This window comes from Pelodiscus sinensis, chromosome 1 (genome assembly GCF_052426305.1).
Source record: "Pelodiscus sinensis isolate ZL-2025 chromosome 1, ASM5242630v1, whole genome shotgun sequence".
Taxonomy (NCBI): domain Eukaryota; kingdom Metazoa; phylum Chordata; order Testudines; family Trionychidae; genus Pelodiscus; species Pelodiscus sinensis.
This window is the reverse complement of record NC_143052.1, coordinates 40273036-40292005: the sequence shown is the minus strand read 5'-3', so window position 1 is coordinate 40292005 and position 18970 is coordinate 40273036. Positions and strand designations below refer to the sequence as shown.

The 18970-nt window shown below is 41.2% G+C and overlaps 1 protein-coding gene across 3 annotated transcripts in view; it reads right to left on the bottom strand.

The window, feature by feature from the left end:
* Positions 1 to 18970, bottom strand: part of GRM8 (glutamate metabotropic receptor 8) — a 507705-nt gene that overhangs the window by 381578 nt on the left and 107157 nt on the right. The gene's annotated exons all lie outside the window — the stretch shown is intronic.

The window sequence follows — 18970 nt, the reverse complement described above, 5'->3', positions numbered from 1 at the left end:
AGAGACAAGATTATGTTTAGATTTGCCCAAATATTTCAATATGTCAAATCCATTTTTAATTGAAACTATGTCTCGTTTCACCATCCAAACCTGTAAAACTCTGCTTCTCACTTTTTAAACACGTGTCTTTAATATAACATTTCTTAGGCTATGTCTAGACTACACCTATCTATCGGGAAAAGGTACGCAAATTGCAGAGCACAATTTGTGTACCTTTTCCCGATAGTTTTTAGGATGAAGCTTTTCTGAAATTTGGCCCATCTACACTGGGCCAAATTTTAGAAAAGTCTCCTCTTTTGGAAGACCCCTTCTTCCTCGTGGAAGGAGGAAGTCAGGGCTTCCGAAAGAGTGTCTGCTATTGCGCAAGAAAAAGCAGAAGAGCAGACATGGTCCCTTGACATGACGGAGTTTTTCTGGGATACCGGAGGTATCCTAGAAAAACCCTGTAGGATAGACAAAGCCTTACATGCTAAAACAAGAAATCCCATAGTTACCCTGGGTTTTCTTTGCATGTCTGATTCATTCTTTGTAGCCCTTATTCATTGTCCAGCTGTCTACTTTAATAGCTCTCTTGAGTACAATAGTCTTGGTATTACAACTAATACTACATCATGAGAATGGGAATTACACTATTTGTATTCTCAAATATATTTAAGAAAAAGATCATAAATAAATCTAGTGAAGATTGACAAACAGCAAAAATTATGTTAGGTTTAAAAAAAACCTGGTTGTGTAAGCTAGATTTTGTTTAGGGAAGACAGTCTCAGTTAATTAACAATTTCACTAAGTTTCAGAGAACTCCAAATCACGGTTTCAGATAATTTATTTTTGTATAGTTCCATTTTAGTTCCACTGTAGATATAACTTGTTCTGGTTCTTGTCATACGACAGCTTCTCTAGACAGTAGCCTTACAGATGCTTCAGAACTGCTTGACATTGGGTAGAAACACAGCCCCCAGATTTGAACTTGGGTGGTTGAAATCAGGACTTGAGGCTAAGTCTAGACTACACGGTTTTTCCGGGATACCTCCAATATCCCGGAAAAACTGTTCCGCGTCCAGGGAACGAGTTTTCTCTTTTGCTTTTTTTGCGGAAGAGCAAATGCGCTCTTTCAGAAGTCCTTGTATTCTTTGTTCCATGAGGAATAAGGGGGCTTCTGAAAGAGGGGTTTTTCTCAACATTTGGCCCCATCTAGATGGGCCAAATGTTGGAAAAGCCTCTTCCAAAAAAAGAATCAGAAAAAGCTACACAAAATGCAGAGGGCATTTTGCGTAGCTTTTTCAAAAAAAAAAAAAAAGTGGCAGTGTAGACCCAGTCTGAATCTTAACTCTCCCAAATTTCTGTGTGTTCAGATTTGGTGTGAAGGTTTGACTCAATGTATGAGGTCCCGAGGGAAGCAAACTTGGATCTCAACTGAGGTCAAATCAGGCCAACCTCTAAAATAAATTTAAAGTGATCTCCTTAGGTCTAAAAACTTGTGTTTTGAATTGACCAACTTCCACAAAAATCAACAGTTCAAGGTCAACATAAGACTTGGATCAGAGAAAGATTCAACTGAATCTTTAATACCTTTTTTAAGGTCACCAGGACATACAGTTCTTGATCATACCATCACCTACAAAGAGCTGTTTTTACAGCTCAGTTATAAGTAAGTCCCCAGTTCAAAGTTTCTATTCATCACCTCCGTTTTGTTCTTTGCATCTAAACTACATTGTTTTAACTAAGCAGCAGCATTATAGGGACTGTTTATTTCGCATAATGAGGTCCTGATCAGTGTTCCCTATAAGTTGCGTGCTCAAGTGGCCCCTCAGAGATTCAAATACCACCCAGTTGATTAGCAGAGCGATCACAGCTGGCAGCATGTGTTTCTGCTGATGGTGCACATCCCCAAATACCTCAGTGCACAAAATGTATTCCATACGCCTGCACCCTCCCTCCTAGCCACACACTGTGCACCCTTTCTTGCTCCTGCTCCATTCCCCTAGCTAGACATTCTATTCCCAGCCTGCTTCTGCCCTCTACCTCCCACCCAGACCTCATAACCTCTCCCACTTTTGCATCCCACCTCCCTCCCAGATCTTGCATCGTATCCCTATCCCATTCACTGGAAGCCCTGTCACACACACTGAACCCCTCATTTTTGTCCCAACTCCAGAAACTAAGGGAGTCCATAAAATCCACTAACTCCAGAACCCCAGAAAAGTAAATCTGGCCTAAGGGAAGCCCTGAATCTCAGTTCTTCCTGTACCTTCCCCACATGCTGTGGGGCTAGAGTGCTGGAGGAGTGAGGTATCTCAGTTGGGGGCCCCCTCAGTGAGGATGGGGGGGTTGGAGGAGTTTTTTGCTTCCCACTTGTGTGGTCCCCAACTGATCTTTCTGTGGGCCAGTGACCCCCAACCCAAATCCCTGCCATAAATAAAAAATATTGAAACCTTTTGTGTTGGACATAAATTAATATTTTACCTTGTTTAAAATGAAGTTTGATAAACTAACATGAAAAAGTTAAAATTCTTAGGGTGTGTCTAGACTACAGGGATTTTTCAAAAAAGTGGCGTTTTTTCAAAAAAATCTTTACCTGCATCTAGACTGCAGTCGTGTTCTTTCAAAAGTAAATCAAAATTGAAAAAAACACAATTTTTTTCTGGTGGTACCAGCTGAGGGAAGAGGAAAACTTGAGGGGTGTGCCCCTGCCTCAAAGCTGTATTGGCCCCTGGGCACTTGCGTCCCTGGAAGGAAGATGAGGGTTCCATGGAACAGACCCCCACAGGACTTCACCCCCAGCCGGGCTGGACACCCTGTGGTCACCCACCTTCCCACCCACACCTCACCCATTTCCCTGAACACCCCTGAGCTACCCTGACCCCAACCTGTGCTGGTGATCCAGCATCACACCCCCAGCAAGACTGGAGCCAGCTCTGGCTTGCTGCGGGAAGGAAGCCCCAAAGCTCCACACTACATCTGGCTTGCGGGGAAGTGCACACTCTGCTCCTCCCTGTATGGAGGGTACGGCCCAGGGAAGGAGGATTCAAGCTTGGCATGCCACTCTGGAAAGGTTATCAAATCCTACTCTATAGCTTGAGCTATAAAGCCAGCTGGCTCTCAGCTAAGGCTGTAGCGCTCACTCATTCTTATCTCCTGCTGTAAGTGAACCACATCCCTGTAGGTGTATGGGATACACATGCAACAAAAATCATTTCAGTCTTAATGTAGGCATGGTTGTGCCTGCATTATCATCACCAGATATTGAGAGCTGTGCTGATTGTTTGGCTGCCAAGAAGCAACAATTGATCACTTTTTATTTTTCTAGATTCTGTTTCAGTTCCACATTTAAATTTAGTCCTAGCTCATGCTTTGTAGTCAAAAGAGAATTTGTTCTCAGTGACTCCATGTGACAGCTGCTGCACATGAAGGCAAAGTGTATTCTGACTGCTGTAATTGCCCACAAGAAGAATAAATGCTAAGAAATGACACAAATTTGCAATTTATATAATTGGCCATTTGTATGAAAGACAGAAGCATTAAATGCAATGAAATGGCTGGAATTTGCATTTTATTTAGTTCTACAGCTCTGTTGCTCTCAGTTCTACAGCAGTTTTGCCCCACAAAACCCATAGTTTAACTAAATTGGGGAGGCCCCACAGCATCAGCTATATAAATGGTACTGAAACTGTAACAGTCACAGTATGTGTCATTGAATTAATCCTCAGGAAGCCACAAAATAATCAAATCACAGTGTTCTGACAGCATGTTGTGATAACTGCATCCTAACATTATGTCCATCAGTAGAGCTGGACAAATAACTCTTGAATATCTCAATTCCTGAGGACAGGTTTTCTTCTGCCACGCCAACAAGAAGCTAGCTTATACCATGATATATTCACCAGTGCATTTGTTTACCCTATAGATGAACTGCCCAAAACTATGAAGGAGGGAAGGGGTGGGGGTGAAAGAACAGTGGAAGTGCCCAATGCTTGGCATTGATGTAAGGAAACAAATGAAAAGGGTCAGGATTGAGTGAGGAGAATTGAATGAATTCAACTTGTAAAAGTTACTTAACAACAAGTACATAGCAAATAAGGAATATGCCTGCCACCCTGGCTGTGTCCAGACTCCATGCCTCCGTCGACGGAGGCATGTAGATTAGCCAGCTCGGAAGAGGGAAATGAAGCCGCGATTAAAATAATCGCGGCTTCATTTAAATTTAAATGGCTGCCCCGATCTGCCGATCAGCTGTTTGTCAGCAGATCGGGAGAGTCTGGACGCGATGCCCCGACAAAGAAGCCTTTCTTCATCGACACAGGTAAACCTGGTTTCACGAGGCTTACCTGTGTCGATGAAGAAAGGCTTCTTTGTCGGGGCATCGCGTCCAGACTTTCCCGATCTGCCGACAAACAGCTGATCGGCAGATCGGGGCAGCCATTTAAATTTAAATGAAGCCGCGATTATTTTAATCGCGGCTTCATTTCCCTCTTCCGAGCTGGCTAATCTACATGCCTCCGTCGACGGAGGCATGGAGTCTGGACACAGCCCCTGATTGCATTGCCTGTGTGTTATGGCCCTTCCTCTTTTTTGTTTTGTTTGGTTTTTTACACTGGATGCTCGGTAGGACAGGGACTGTATCTTCTTCAGTGCTTAGAAAGCACCTAGCACATTTTGAGTGCTATCGCAATCTAAATAATTACGAGGTATCATTTATTCACTGAATTTTGCTTCTTTTTATGTTTGAATACTAATATCACCGCATTTCCCTGACTAATTGTTCAAAATGAGGCACCCACTTGTGTTCTGTGAATAATTCTCAATGGGCAACTTGTTCATGAGCAGTGCCCTGCAAGTATCAGAATATCAGGAGTTCAAGAGGAAGACAGAATGGACAGGCTATTCAACGCTCTTTGAGATAAAATGTTTCCAAGATGGTCTGTTTAAAATATGTGATAACCCCTGCAATGAACAGTCCTTCATGTCATTCTTACTGTCATCAAGATGCCATATTCAAAAGTAAAGCAATAGAGGTATCTGCATTTTGATATGCATATCAATGGGAAGGAAAATTAACATCATATACCCCTTTTTTGGCTGATTGCAAGTTAAGTGATGGTATTCCTAGATTCTTTACCATTACATCTGAGAAGCAGCTATGGGACATGTCTCATCTCAAAGATATGCAAGGCACTAGTCATGAAATACTCCAAAACCTCTCAGTTTTTATTCACATTAATGGGTTCATCTCATGAACACAGTGGAATTCTTCATTTTGGAGAAGATATCAAGATACCACATTGGCATAGCTGAATCCCAGTCATGAAAGGCCTAGCCTCATACATACGACAACTACAAATGTTTTTGGTAGCTGCTAAAGCATAGAACACAATAAATGACTTAGCTAGAAGCACAAACTATTTCATGTGTTAGCACCATATTCCTGCACACTACAAAGTAAGAGGATAATTCAGCCTTGTGAGTCTAAACCACAGAAGTTAAGAGAAGGAGCAGCATTGCTTATTCTAATACCTATGTCTACAAGCATAATGCCGTTAGATGTCCTGGACAGAGAAACATTTACGAGCAACACTTCTGCCTAGAAAAAGATGACAAAACTGCAAAAGGATGTTTTTACTGACATCACAAAGCTAATTATTAACCACTTGGCTTGTTGAGGCACAGAGTTCTTATTCAGAAGACAATCCTCACCCCTCTAAAATCTCAGGGTACGTCTACACTAGCCCCCTAGTTCGAACTAGGGAGGCTAATGAAGGCAACCGAGGTTGCTAATGAAGTGCGGGATTTAAATATCCAGCACTTGATTAGCATAATCCCGACCGGTCGCCATTTTGGAAACTGACTAGCCCGAAGTAACTTCCCGCGTCTATACGTGGCAGAGAAGTGGGATTCCGAGATAAACCCCTTAGTTCAAATTAACTGTTAAACCTCATTCCACAAGGAGTAACAGTTAATTTGAACTAAGGGGTTTATCTCGGAATCCTGCTTCTCTGCCACATATAGACGCGGGCAGTTACTTCGGGCTAGTCAGTTTCCAAAATGGCAACCGGCCAGGATTATGCTACTCAAGTGTGGGATATTTAAATCCCGCACTTCATTAGCGACTTCGGTCACCCTCATTAGCCTCCCTAGTTCGAACTAGGGGCTAGTGTAGACATACCCTCACTAAAGAATCCAAAACAGACTCAGTGGTGGTAAAGTGGGCATTAGTGAGCTGGTCCCTTTGCCTGGCTGTTCCAAGACAGAGAAGCCCACACCTGCAGATCCTACTTAAATCCATGGCTACATGGTCCAGCTCCACCAGCTCAATTGCTGCCCAGTCTAGTTTGGTCCCATGAAGGTACTTCGGTCACCATTGGTTTGGTCTTGCTAAATCAACTGGTCCTTCTCAGACAGCTGTACAAAGAATTCAGTATCTAGATAGGAAACCAAGAGCAGGACAAAACCATGAAGAGAAGCTCAAGCTTTTGCTGTTAAATATGAAGTCTGTATCCAACCTGAGTCCACTCCCTATCAGATAAACATGACCTCATACTTGCAACATATCATATATTTCCAAACCAGATAAATTCACTCCTGCCAATTAGAACTGGCTGGCACATTTCTGACAAAATGGGGGTTTAGGTAGAAAATACTGATCCACTGAAACTAGTATGTTTTGTGGTAATCTTTTGGTTTTGAGGGATTGCCTTTGAAACACTAACATAGTTCTATGCCGGCTCACTTGACAGGATACTAAGGAATCCAGGCTTCAAAGCTCAGTAGCTCTGGGGCAGTCATGACATGCAGATTGCCCTTGGGCTTGGGACCCAGGGCTTTTCGGACCAGAACCAATTTCTCAGGAGATTGAAAGCCCTGGGCCTCCAGACAGACCTGGGGTTCTGAGGATTTTTATGCTCCCTGTCCTGCAGTGGAGGGCTCTCTGACTATTGGAGACTTGCTGGGAGTGGGGACAGCCTCCTGTTCTTTTTTTGTTTTGAAAATATATATTGAAAATCCAGAATTTCCTTCCTGCGGGCTATTTCAAATTTTCCTTCCAAATCAGAATGAAGAACCTTCAGAATTTCCTGAAAATAATCAAATCAAAGCAACCAGCTCCGTTATCTATACAATAAGACACAGTTCAAAAATGCATTAGCGTACAATTGTAATTCATATAAATGAAGCTTAGCCACTATTTTTCTTCCTACATGAAGAGTAAAGTTCCTCTTCCTTCAAAGCTTCTAGCTCATTTAATTTGCCACAGACACATACACACCCTCTTCCACTGAGAACAGAGTCTGGCCATTTTTTGATGTAACTGAAAAAGGAAACCCGCATCTTCTGCATTACCCTGCATCTTCTGCATTACACGTTACACAAATTATTAGTCTATCAGACTAGGCAGAGTTGTTTATTTTCATTCATTTTTTAAATCTCAGCATTTATTCCCTGATGTGGTTAGATAACATGAAATACAATTAAGTGGTGTGCAAAACTAGTAATAACATAATTTAAAACAGGAATAAAAACCTCTTTAAAATGCTTACTTGAGAAAACTGATTGAGGTAATCGATATTTCTTTGACTCACCTGAAACAAACAGATTTCTCTTGAGAAATTCTAATGAAGCTGGTATATCTGACCAAATCTCTCATGCTTGCCAGAAAAATTGCTGCTATTTCACTAAGACCAGTACTGTATCATCATGGCATATGGAAAACAATATTACAGTACTCAGTTGTGTTTATTGGTTTGTGCTACACCGTATATTGTGAAAGTATAAGGTTCAGGTTGCAAAAATAACAGAAGTTCATTACAATATCTCATGTAGTGAAACAAGGAAATAAAACCACTTGGTTACATATTGCCTTTGGGATTAACACTCAACAAGCAGGTGGGAGGCAGAGAGGAGAGGCCAGACTGTGCATTGTGTCCTCCTGAACCCAGGGACAGAAAAGAAAAATGAAGGGGATATGAAGTGCAATTTTGGAAATGGACTTACTAGTGCTGCAAAAGTACAGTTTTGTTCTGTGATGCTAGAGGGTTAAAGGCAGGTGGGAAAGCGATCCTACAAAAATGATCTAGATGGAAGGCAAATCTGATTCTTCAACAATGACGAGCTGGAACAGATGGGAGGTAAACACTAATACAAAAAAAGTGAATTCCAGCTTATCTTACATAGGTCTCAGCGAGGAAGCACACTGAGCTTGTGCTTAAGATATTGCTGAAATTGTTCCAGAACGGTGTTACTCTATGAAAAATGTGTCCCATTTCTCAGAGACGTTTGAAACTTCTAGCTTCTGTGTAAACAGTGCCGCTTAAGATAGAACTGGTAATGGAGGAATTTGTCAAACCTGTCCTGGTCCAAATTCTGCTCTTTTATATTCTTTGAAAAATGCATTTATAAAAACATTATATTTGTATCCTGAAGACTTTGAGCATAATCAAAGAGAAAATCATAATATTTCACATTACGACTGCAGCAGTGAAAATCTATTCAATTGTGCTGTTGTTATTACCACAGAAAACCATTTCTCCTCTTCTTTGTCCTTGTTCTGTATCCCACATTCCTTGTTGCATATCCCAACACTACCTACTAACTACTTCATTCATTGAGCAGCATCAGGTAAGCTATGTTGATGAATCCCTTCATCCTGTAACTTCCTGGGAAGATGCTAATTACATACTTGTTTCAAAGAAGCTATAAAAACCCATGATATTATTGGTGCAATTAAAACTTGACATTTACCACACTTCATAGGTAAAGTTACTGTGGTACAGAATTTACATTATGCCACATTCTGACTTTAGAGAACACCACAAATACCATGAGAAAAGTAAACATCTCAGTTCTCCAAATTTGATTGTAATGAAACTCAGGATATAAATGGTGCATAATTTATGATTGTCAATTCCTAAATTAGGTTCCTCTATCCTTCCTTTATCTGTTAACTTTGGGTAAAGAATTTAGACTCTTTTTCTTCCCCCAACCATCCTTGACTTCTAAGCAAAAAAAAAAAGAGCAATGAACATTTTGAATCAATCTTTCGTTTTCTACTGAATAGTTTGGACTTGGGGTGGGAGAAAACGGATTAAAAAACGGTTGTTCCTATAACACTGCAAATTGGATTTTGACACTGTCTTTTGCACACATTGATTACATTAATTGGTATTTCTTTAATGTTCAAAAATAGAAATCAGCAGTTTAGCAGACCCTCAAACCATTTAACTGCACTGTCTCAAGAGCTAGTGAAAACACCTGATGATTGTTCTAACCAAAATGGTTTTTCACTTAACACATCCCTTTCAAACATATTATATAATCTTACATAACAATAACTTAGGTATATAGCACCACTTTTAAAACCATATCATTTCTGATATTTCAGATTCATATTTATGATGTTTAAATAATCAATTTTCAGTGGATTCAGCTACAAGTCCTAAAGGAAGGACTAACACGAAGATTTCTTATTCTAGCATGGAGTTCATAAGATTTCTTATCCTAAATCATCTATTTTTTCTCTTTTGTCCTTATTCCTCTCTCCTTGCTGTGACCATCACCCCATTCTCATTTTCTCTGCAATAATTCAATAAGCAGCTCTCTCAGCAACAAAAGCTTTAATTTCCCACAAGAACCTAATGATAGGCATTTACACCATCAGTGGCACTGCAGTTTCACCAGGTGTTTTTTCATCATTCATGGGATTACCACATCTACATGCATCTAGTCTCAACAGGTGCCATCCTCCCCACCCACCCTTATTTTAATGATTTCTGCAATAGTGACACTGCATCTAAATCATTAATTAAAAGTATCTTACTCTATAAGAAATCAAGAGTTACATAGTGCTTAGAATACTTAGCAGAAGATGCTGTAATAAAACACTTCACTAGTTCTGAATGCTGGAAAAAGCTCATTCAACAATTAGCTTGATTTATGAAAATGCTGCAATTTTAAAAAAATATTTTTCGTTTTCCTTTCAGAAGACTGCCTCAATGCATGAGTACAATACTTCAGCTTTATGCTTTACCTTTCAGAAGTACATTTAATGTAATGCTTCCCCTTTGTTTTAAAGACATTAACCTATATTTCAAAAAAACCCTTCCTAACTATCAAGGTAGTTAAACCCTGGAACAAATTGCCTAGGAGGCTGTGGAATTTCCATCACTGGAGGTTTTTAAAAATAGGTGGACAAACTCCTGACTTGAATGGTCTGCTTATAATTTGGTCCTACCTAGAGTGCAGGGGGCAGGGACTAGAAGACTTATTGAGGTGCTTTCCAGTCCTAAGCCTCTATGATTAGATGCCAGCAACTGAAAATGCAGCTAGACAAAGCTGGCATTTTATAATGAACCTAAATTCAATCAAAATTAGAAAAGAATCGAATGTATTTTAGCATTTCTAGCCCATCACCTTACCCTCTAGGGACCTGAATACAGGAGCAGGGCTCATCTGTATTAGGGTTCTAAGTATTTATCTTGTGCAAAAATTATACCATCATCTACTACTTGAGGCTGGCTATACCATGGACTGATTGCTTTCTCTTCATTTTGATCATTGGTGAAAATCAACTTGCTAGATCAACTTTTTAACTCAACAGTAATGATTAGCAGAGAAGGCTGGGGATTCTAATCTGCTGTAGCTTAGATCCATCAGTATCTTTTCTATTCTTTCTATTCCATTCCTGTACATGATAAATATATTTATACAGAGATGTGAGAAGGAGTGGATTAGGAATCTGCATCACTTTGTTGCTTATGGAAATGGGGAATTAATCATTTTGGGTATACTGAAAGGATCGGCAGCATATAAACTTTCCCATAACACCTTCAATGATTCCATGCTGAATTGTGCTGTGATTTTATTATAAGAGCAACTATCCAATCCATCAGTAAGGCTTGGAGAATACCAAAAACTGTTGCTTTATCACCCATAGGGGATTTGAACCCATACTCAAGCTATGTCTAGACTGTAGGCTCCTTTTGGAAGAAGCTTTTCCAGAAGAGATCTTCCAAAAAAACTTCTTCCGAAAGAGAGCATCCGCACTGCCAAAGCATGCCGAAAAAGCAATCTTCTTTTTCGACAGATAGCATCCATTCAGTGCACATGTGCTTTTTCCTCTTTCCTCTTCTTTCAAAAGAGCTCCCTCTTCCCTGTCTATACATGCCTTTTTCCAAAAGAGCTCTTTTGGAAAGAGGTTTATAAATGTTGGGAAAAAAACCCTCTATTCTTCTGATTTTTTGTCGAAAGAATGCGATTGCAGTGTGAACTTAAGTGAAGTTTTTTTGGAAACAGCCACTTTCCCGAAAAAACTCTGTAGTGTAGACATAGCCACAGAGATAAAAAAAAGCAGTGTACTAAGTAACTATCTATGACAGTGGTTCTCAAAGTGTGGTACTGTCTTGCAGGTGGCCCCCGGGCTCAGGGCTCACCCCTCCTCCTCACTCCCCACTGCTGCAAGGAACTCACAAGGTTGGAGCACTAGTGCCGGTTTCCTGCAGTGGGTGGGGAAGAGGGGCGAGCCTTGTGGACCAGATCCTACTTGCGAGGGAAGGAAGTACTTCCATGTGCTGCCTTTCCATTGCCCTGCAGCTGGGGGAATGGCAGCACAGGAAATTACTCACCAGGAGGCTTCCCCCGCTGTTCCCATTGGTCAAAATCATGGCCACTGGGAGCAGTAAGGGGCAGTGCCTGGGAGTGGTGGGAGGCACAGAGCCAGGTAAGTACCACCCATCCTGTTCCTACCCAGACCCCCAGCCCATTCCTACACCCTAACTTCTAACCAGACACTGTATCCTCACCACTCCTGCACCCATTTTGACATCATGGATGGTTGCCTGGTGATCTTTGGAAAAGTCTGCGTTGAGCGGGATGGGCTATCGGCCAAAAAGTTTGAGAACCACTGGTCTATAACACCAATTAATTCCTTTTTTGGTTTAAGCCTTAACCTCCTATCTGTCCACTTCTTCCTCAGGCACTTCCACCATTTCTCCCAAACAGCCCCCAAAACATGGGGAAAACTACTTATCAAAATTCATATCACTACCTTATCTTTCCTCCTCAAACTTTCTATTAGGATGCCTACAATTCACTCCCATCTGGCAATAGCTGGGCAAGTAATGAGTTCTCATTTCCTGCCAAACTATCAGTTTTATCAGTTTAGCCATCTCCTCCTCCCCTCAACTCATTCCGACCCCAATTTGTGTGCTTCATCCACCTCTGGAATCCTGTCCCTGGGGCAGGGACTGTCTTTACTAGCTGTCTGTACAGCACCTTATACAAATGGATTCTGATTCTTGATTAGAGTTCCTATTATACTACAGCTCATGACTACTGCTACTCAGCTAGCTGGTTTCATCCTCTCTACTGTGAAAGAGATGTTATGCAAAATGAATTATCCTTAGGAAATCAACAAGATAAAACTGATGAAAATAAAATATTTAAAAGTTATCAAATTTACCACCACCATTCCCTTAGATAAGCACTAAAATGAATTAATGCAACAAATATCTCAAAACCACAATGGAAGTAAAATTGTAGGGTTTGGCAACTCCTGCCAATTGAGCACTATGAATATCTGCACCTCACTGTGTGCATTAACTTGTCCGGTAAAAGCACTTAATGACATACCACCCAATATAGTAGACTTACCAAATGCTGCAACATATCTGATTAGAGATCTATGTTAAGAAAAACTTATTAAAACAACCCTGCTAAAGTCTGCCTATTAGAGAGACTTGCCTTTAATGGCTAGAATCAGAGCTGTGCAACTGCTAGGCTCTTGTGGTTTTGAATCAAAGAGATATGTGTTCTATCCCTGGGAAGTCCCAAATAGCCATTCCTTGCAACAGCAACAACTACGAAGACCTAGAAGTGGAGATTTGTTACATTATTTAGCATTCCATTTTGCAATGTAAGGTGTGTTTGGTTCACAGTATCCATGTGGCATTTGAGCTCTAAGTTTAATAAAAACTAAGGCTTTTCATTACTTTGGACCACAAAATATCCTCTTCTTGTCCTCCAAGAAGATTACCATAGTACATTTCTCTTCATCTCAGAGAGTTTGAATTTAGTTCTCCCAAACATCACAGATATGATGTTTGACTCTATTTCAGAGGCTAGTGAGTTCACATGTTGCTTAGGGGAGAGAGAGAGAGAGAGAGAGACTTACAAAATCAGTGACAATTTTGAGAGACAATTAGAAAGAAAACAGTGAAGAGAGCTGGCAGAGTAAAAGAGAAATATTAAGATGGAAAGAAAGGGAGAGAAGGTGATAGAAGTAAAAACATAGAAAAATATAGTACCAAGTAGCTAGAATTACTTAGCAGTTAAAATAGATAGTGGATAAATAGGCTGTCTTGTACCCTATTGTTTTGATGATAGTGGTTATCATAGAATCATAGAGCTGGAAGAGACCTCAGAAGGCCATCAAGTTCCATCCCCTGCCCAAGGCAGAACCAATCCCAACTAAATCAACCCAGCCAGGGCTTTGTCAATCCAAGACTTAAAAATCTTTAGGGATGGAGAGTCTACCACCTCCCTAGGTAACCCCTTCCAATACTTCACCACTCTCCTAGTGAAATAGTTTTTCCTAATATCCAATGTAGATCTCTCCCACTGTAACTTGAGACCATTGCTCCTTGTTCTACCATCCGTCACTACTGTGAACAGCCATTCTCCATCCTCTTTGGAACCCTCCCTTCAGGAAGTAGAAGGCTGCTATCAAATCCCACCTCGCTCTTCTCTTCCACAGACTAAACAAATCCAAATGCCTCAGTCTTTCCTCAGAGGTCATGCACTCCAGCCCCCTAATCATTTTGATCATCCTCCGATGGACCCTCTCCAACCGGTCCACATCCTTTCTATAGTGGTGGGCCCATAATTGGACACAATACTCCACAATATTAGGCCTCACCAAAGCCTAATAAAGGGGAATAATCACTTCTCTGGATCTGCTGGCAATGCTCCTCCTAATGCACCCTGTTTCATTGGAAGAAACCAATATGCCATTAGCCTTCTTGGCTACAACGGCACACTGTTGACTCATATCCAGTTTCTCATCCACTGTAATCCCCAGGTCCTTTTCTGCAGAACTGCTACGTAGCCATTCAGTCCCCAGCCTGTAACAATGCTTGGGATTCTTCCATCCCAAGTGCATGACTCTACACTTGTCCTTGTTGAACCTCATCAGATTTCTTTTGGCCCAATCCTCTAGTTTGTCCAGGTGACTCTGGACTCTATCCCTGCCCTCCAGCATATCTATCTCTCACCCTAGCTTAGTGTCATTTGTGAACTTGCTGAGGGTGCCATCCATCCTTTCATTCAGGTCATTAATAAAGATGTTGAACAAAACCTGTCCTAGAACCGAACCTTGAGGCACTCCACTGGAAACCAACCGCAAACCTGACATTAAGCCATAGATCACTACCCATTGGGTCCGACAGTTTAGCCAGCTTTCTATCCATCTTACAGTCCATTTATCCAATCCATATTCCCTTAACTAGCTGGCAAGAATATTGTGGAAGACCGTATCAAAAGTTTGCTAAAGTCAAGGTATATCACATTCACCAACTTTCCCATATCCACAAATCCAGTTACCTCATCATAGAAGCTAATCATATTGGTCAGGCACGACTTGCCCTTTCTGGATCCATGTTGACTATTCCTGATCACTTTCCCCTCTTCCAAGTGCTTCAGAATGGATTCCTTGAGGATCCCCTCCATAATTTTTCCAGAGACTGAGGTAAGGCTGACTGGTCTGTAGTTCCCTGGATTGTCCTTCTTCCCTTTTTTAAAGATGGGCACTACATTTGCCTTTTTCCAATCATCCAGGATGTCTCCCAATCTCCACGAATTTTCAAAGATAACGGCCAAAGGCTCCACAATGACATTTGCCAACTCCCTCAGAAGCATTAAATCCAGGCCCATGGATTTGTGTATGTTACCTTTTCTAAATAGTTCCTAACTTGTTCCTTCCCCACCAAGGGCTGTCCACCTCCTTCCCATACTACATTGCCTAGTTCATTTGTCTGGGAGCTGACCTTGTCTGTGAAGACAGAGACAAAGAAAGCATTGAGTACTTCAGCTTTTCCCACATCATCTGTCACTAGGTTACCTCCTTCATCCAGCAGGGGCCCTACACCCTCTCGGATCACCCTCTTATTGCTAACATGCCTGTAGAAACCTTTTTTGTTATCCTTCACATCTCTTGCTAGCTGCAGTTCCAATTGCGCTTTCGCCTTCCTGATAACTCCCCTGCATTCTCGACCAATACACTTAAACTCCTCCCTAGTCATCTGTCCAAGTTTCTACTTCTTGTAAGCTTCCGTTTTGTGTTTAAGCTCACCCGGTAAGTCAATCTGGTCACCTACCATATTTGCTTTTCTTGCTGCGCATCGAGATGGTTTCTTCCAGTATCTTTTAATAAGTCCTCTTTAAAATACTGCCAGCTTTCCTGGACTCCTTTCCCCTTCATGTAAGCATCCCAGGAAATCCTGCCCATCAGTTTTCTGAGGGAGTCAAAGTCTGCTCTTCTGAAGTCCAGGGTGTGTATTTTGCTATTCTCCTTTCTTCCTTTGGTCAGCATCCTATAATCTACCATCTCATGATCACTGCTTCCCAGGTTGTCACCCACCTCTACTTCCCCTACTAGTTCCTCTCTGTTTGTGAGCAGCAGGTCAAGCTGAGCATGGCCCCTGGTTGGTTCCTTCAGCACTTATACCAAGAAGTTATCCCCAACATTCTCCAAAAAATTCCTGGATTGTCTGTGTACTGCTGTATTGGTCTCCCAACAGATGTCAGGGTGATTAAAGTCCCCCGTGAGAACCAGGGCCTGCTGTCTGGAAGCTTCTCTCAGTTGTCCAAAGAAAGCCTCTTCTACCTCATCCACCTGATCCGGTGGTCTATAGCAGACACCAACTACAACATCACCCACGTTGCTTTCACCTATAAGCTTAACCTGTAGACTCTCAATAGACTTTTCTCCCTTTAAATACTGGATCTCCGAGCAATCATACTGCTCTCTTAGGCTACGTCTAGACTACAAGCCTCTTCCAAAAGACTGCAACCACTTCTTTTGAAAAAGCAAGCTGCTTTTTTGAAAGAGAGCACCCAGGCAGTCTGGATGCTCTCTTTCGAAAAAGCCCTCTTTGCATTCAAGAATGCCATTTTTCAAAAGAGCACTTTCGAAAAAGGAGTTCTTCCTCATACAATGAGGTTTACTGCGGTCGATAAAACCGCCGCGTTCTTTCGATTTAATTTTGAAAGAACATGGTGGCAGTCTAGATGTAAGGGAAGTTTTTTTTTAAAAAAGGCCACTTTTTTCGAAAAACCCCTATAATCTAGACACACCCTTACATACAATGCAACTCCTCCTTCTTTTCTTCCCTGCCTGTTCTTCCTGAATAGTTTATACCCTTCCATGACAGTGCTCCAGTCATGCAAGTCAACCCACCAAGTCTCCATTACTCCAATCAAATCATAATTCTTCGACTGGACCAGGGCTTGTAATTCTTCCTGTTTGTTTCTGAGGCTTCACACATTTGTGTTGTAAGGGGCTGTTCTTCTAACCCCAATTATAGCAAGTAACTAGCTCATTTTGTTTACTTTCTTAAGCAAGTTGGGTCTGACCTTACTTTGGACTTAATCCTATAAACATATGTATCAATGAGACAGCTCACATGTGAAAGCAAACACAAGTGGAATAAGGCCATAGTCTCCATTTCTGGAAGGGACTATGGCATCTATTTTTTCCATTTGTTGTCATTACATATAATCTGGCTCTGCATTCAGAATTCAGTGAACTATCTCACTTTAGAAATGAGCAATTTCCTCGTTGCCATCATTTCTGTACTTAAAATTTGCTCAGCCTCATGGGGCACATCTTATTTTTGTAAAGTAGTAATGGCAATGCAGTAATACCAATTTACTTAAGCATACTATATTTGTTACAGACAATTTAATATATATTAGGATGTTGTCAACATACGCGTGCTCCAGTAATGCATGGGGACTATTCTGGATGACAACCAGATATTATTTTGTAATTCTGCTTCTTGATTAATTAATTCTATAGTCCAAATGCACTGCTTGGGTTACTGAATGTAAAAGACACAGGCCAATATTTTTAGGAGAATTTCTACAGTTGAAACAATTAGTTCCAGCTGAATTTCTTCTAAACAGAAATCAGAAGTCACTAATCATTCCATAATAATGAGACACTAAAGAGAGAATAAACAGAATAGCCATAGTAGGAACACTAAAAGAGAGAGGATTTTTTGACTAAAGAAATCATTTGTGTCCTAGAAAGGGATAAAAGCACTCTCCGTCTTTTTTTTTTTTAAGTTCTACAAAATATGCATACTGCTGCCATCCCGATTTATAGTGATGGTATCAAAGCTTGTAATTTGCATTTAAATCAGGCATCTTTAAAAAAAATAGGTATAGCAGTCTTTCCGAATATTACTGAAGCACACACAACTGTCCATTTTTCTTCAATGAGTAATGATAAGTGATGCAATTATTTTAGAATTAACCATAATTCTCTGAAGTTCCATGTATAGTTCAGTAGGTAATGGAAATTTGAGGGACATCTTGTAGTTAAATGCCAATTCTCTCTCTCTCTCTCTTTGTCTCTCTCATGTACACATACTCAGAGAGAGAGAGAGAGAGAGAGAGAGAGAGAGAGAGGACAAGAAGTGGTGTTTACAAGCACCACAGTAAGGCCTAGACAGAGAAGTACTGGACCCAGAAAATTCCACCCTTCAAGCACCGATGACCCTGCTGCTAGGGAAAGAAGTAGTATAAGGGCAGTTCCAGCAGCCCAAACTGGGCAAGGAAAGAAGACATTTCCAGAAGACCTAGCTGTGATTCGCTCTCCTACTCCTTTAGACATCACCCTAATCATGGGAAGAAACATATCCATGGCACTAGAGCATCACGTGCATCAGCCCCAAAACTCGGCATTTGGAGCAAAGGGCTATAATTGAAAAGCAGGCACTTCCAAATGGTGGCATCAATTGGGTAGGAAGTGATGTAGGGGAACATGAGCAGGAGACAGGCTATTCTATGCTGTCACTCTTTCAGGATCTAGTGGAGCTCGAGGGCCCAGATCTCCATACCCATCCCAGATTGCCCTACAGCAAGCCTTGAGACACACACAGAACTAAAAGACTGTGGCAGCAGGTCCTGACCACTAGGACTGCTAATTGAACAATCCTGCCACAGCACCACACACATAATTGAATTCTTCTATTAATTGAAGTGGGTAACTCCATAGACCTCAATAGCAGTCTTTTGTGCCTAGTCTGACTCAGGCTAGAAATTGGCCTCATGCCCTTCTTCATAAGAAAATAAACAAAATGAAATGGAAAACAATGTTGTTTTGACATTTTCAGTCAAACACTCTAATCTTGTTATTTTACAAGAGTATTGTCATCGCTGCAGCATTCAACTCATTCGGCTGTTTGTATCAAGCCGATGAGCAAAACTGAAGTGTCTTGTATTAGCATACAATATTTAAAAAAAACACGCAGTGACAAATTTCTGCTAATCCCTACAGGCCATAGATTCTTATCTATTGTGTGTGTGTGTGTGTGTGTGTGTGTGTGTGTGTGTGTGTGTGTGAGAGAGAGAGAGAGAGAGAGAGAGAGAGCGCCAGAACCAGAACGGGTTCAGAGAGCCACAAAGAAACAAGATAAGTTCTGTACAACCAGGAGTGCAGATCCCAGTGACAAGGCTGGACACTGTGAGTTCATTAAGGAAGAGCAGTGATAGCTATGTCCTTTGGGTAGGTCATGGGTATTTTTGTTTTGTTTTTATTTATACTATCGGTCCTTATCTGTCAGATTAAAGAACACTAATGAAGTAATCAGGATGGGCTTGTGCCAACAGATTCGGTCAATCTTGAGGCAGCTGCCAAGCAACTCAGTCACTGCTGGCTGCAGCAGTTTGGCTATGGTACAGCCTGTTAAAGAAGACATAGCCA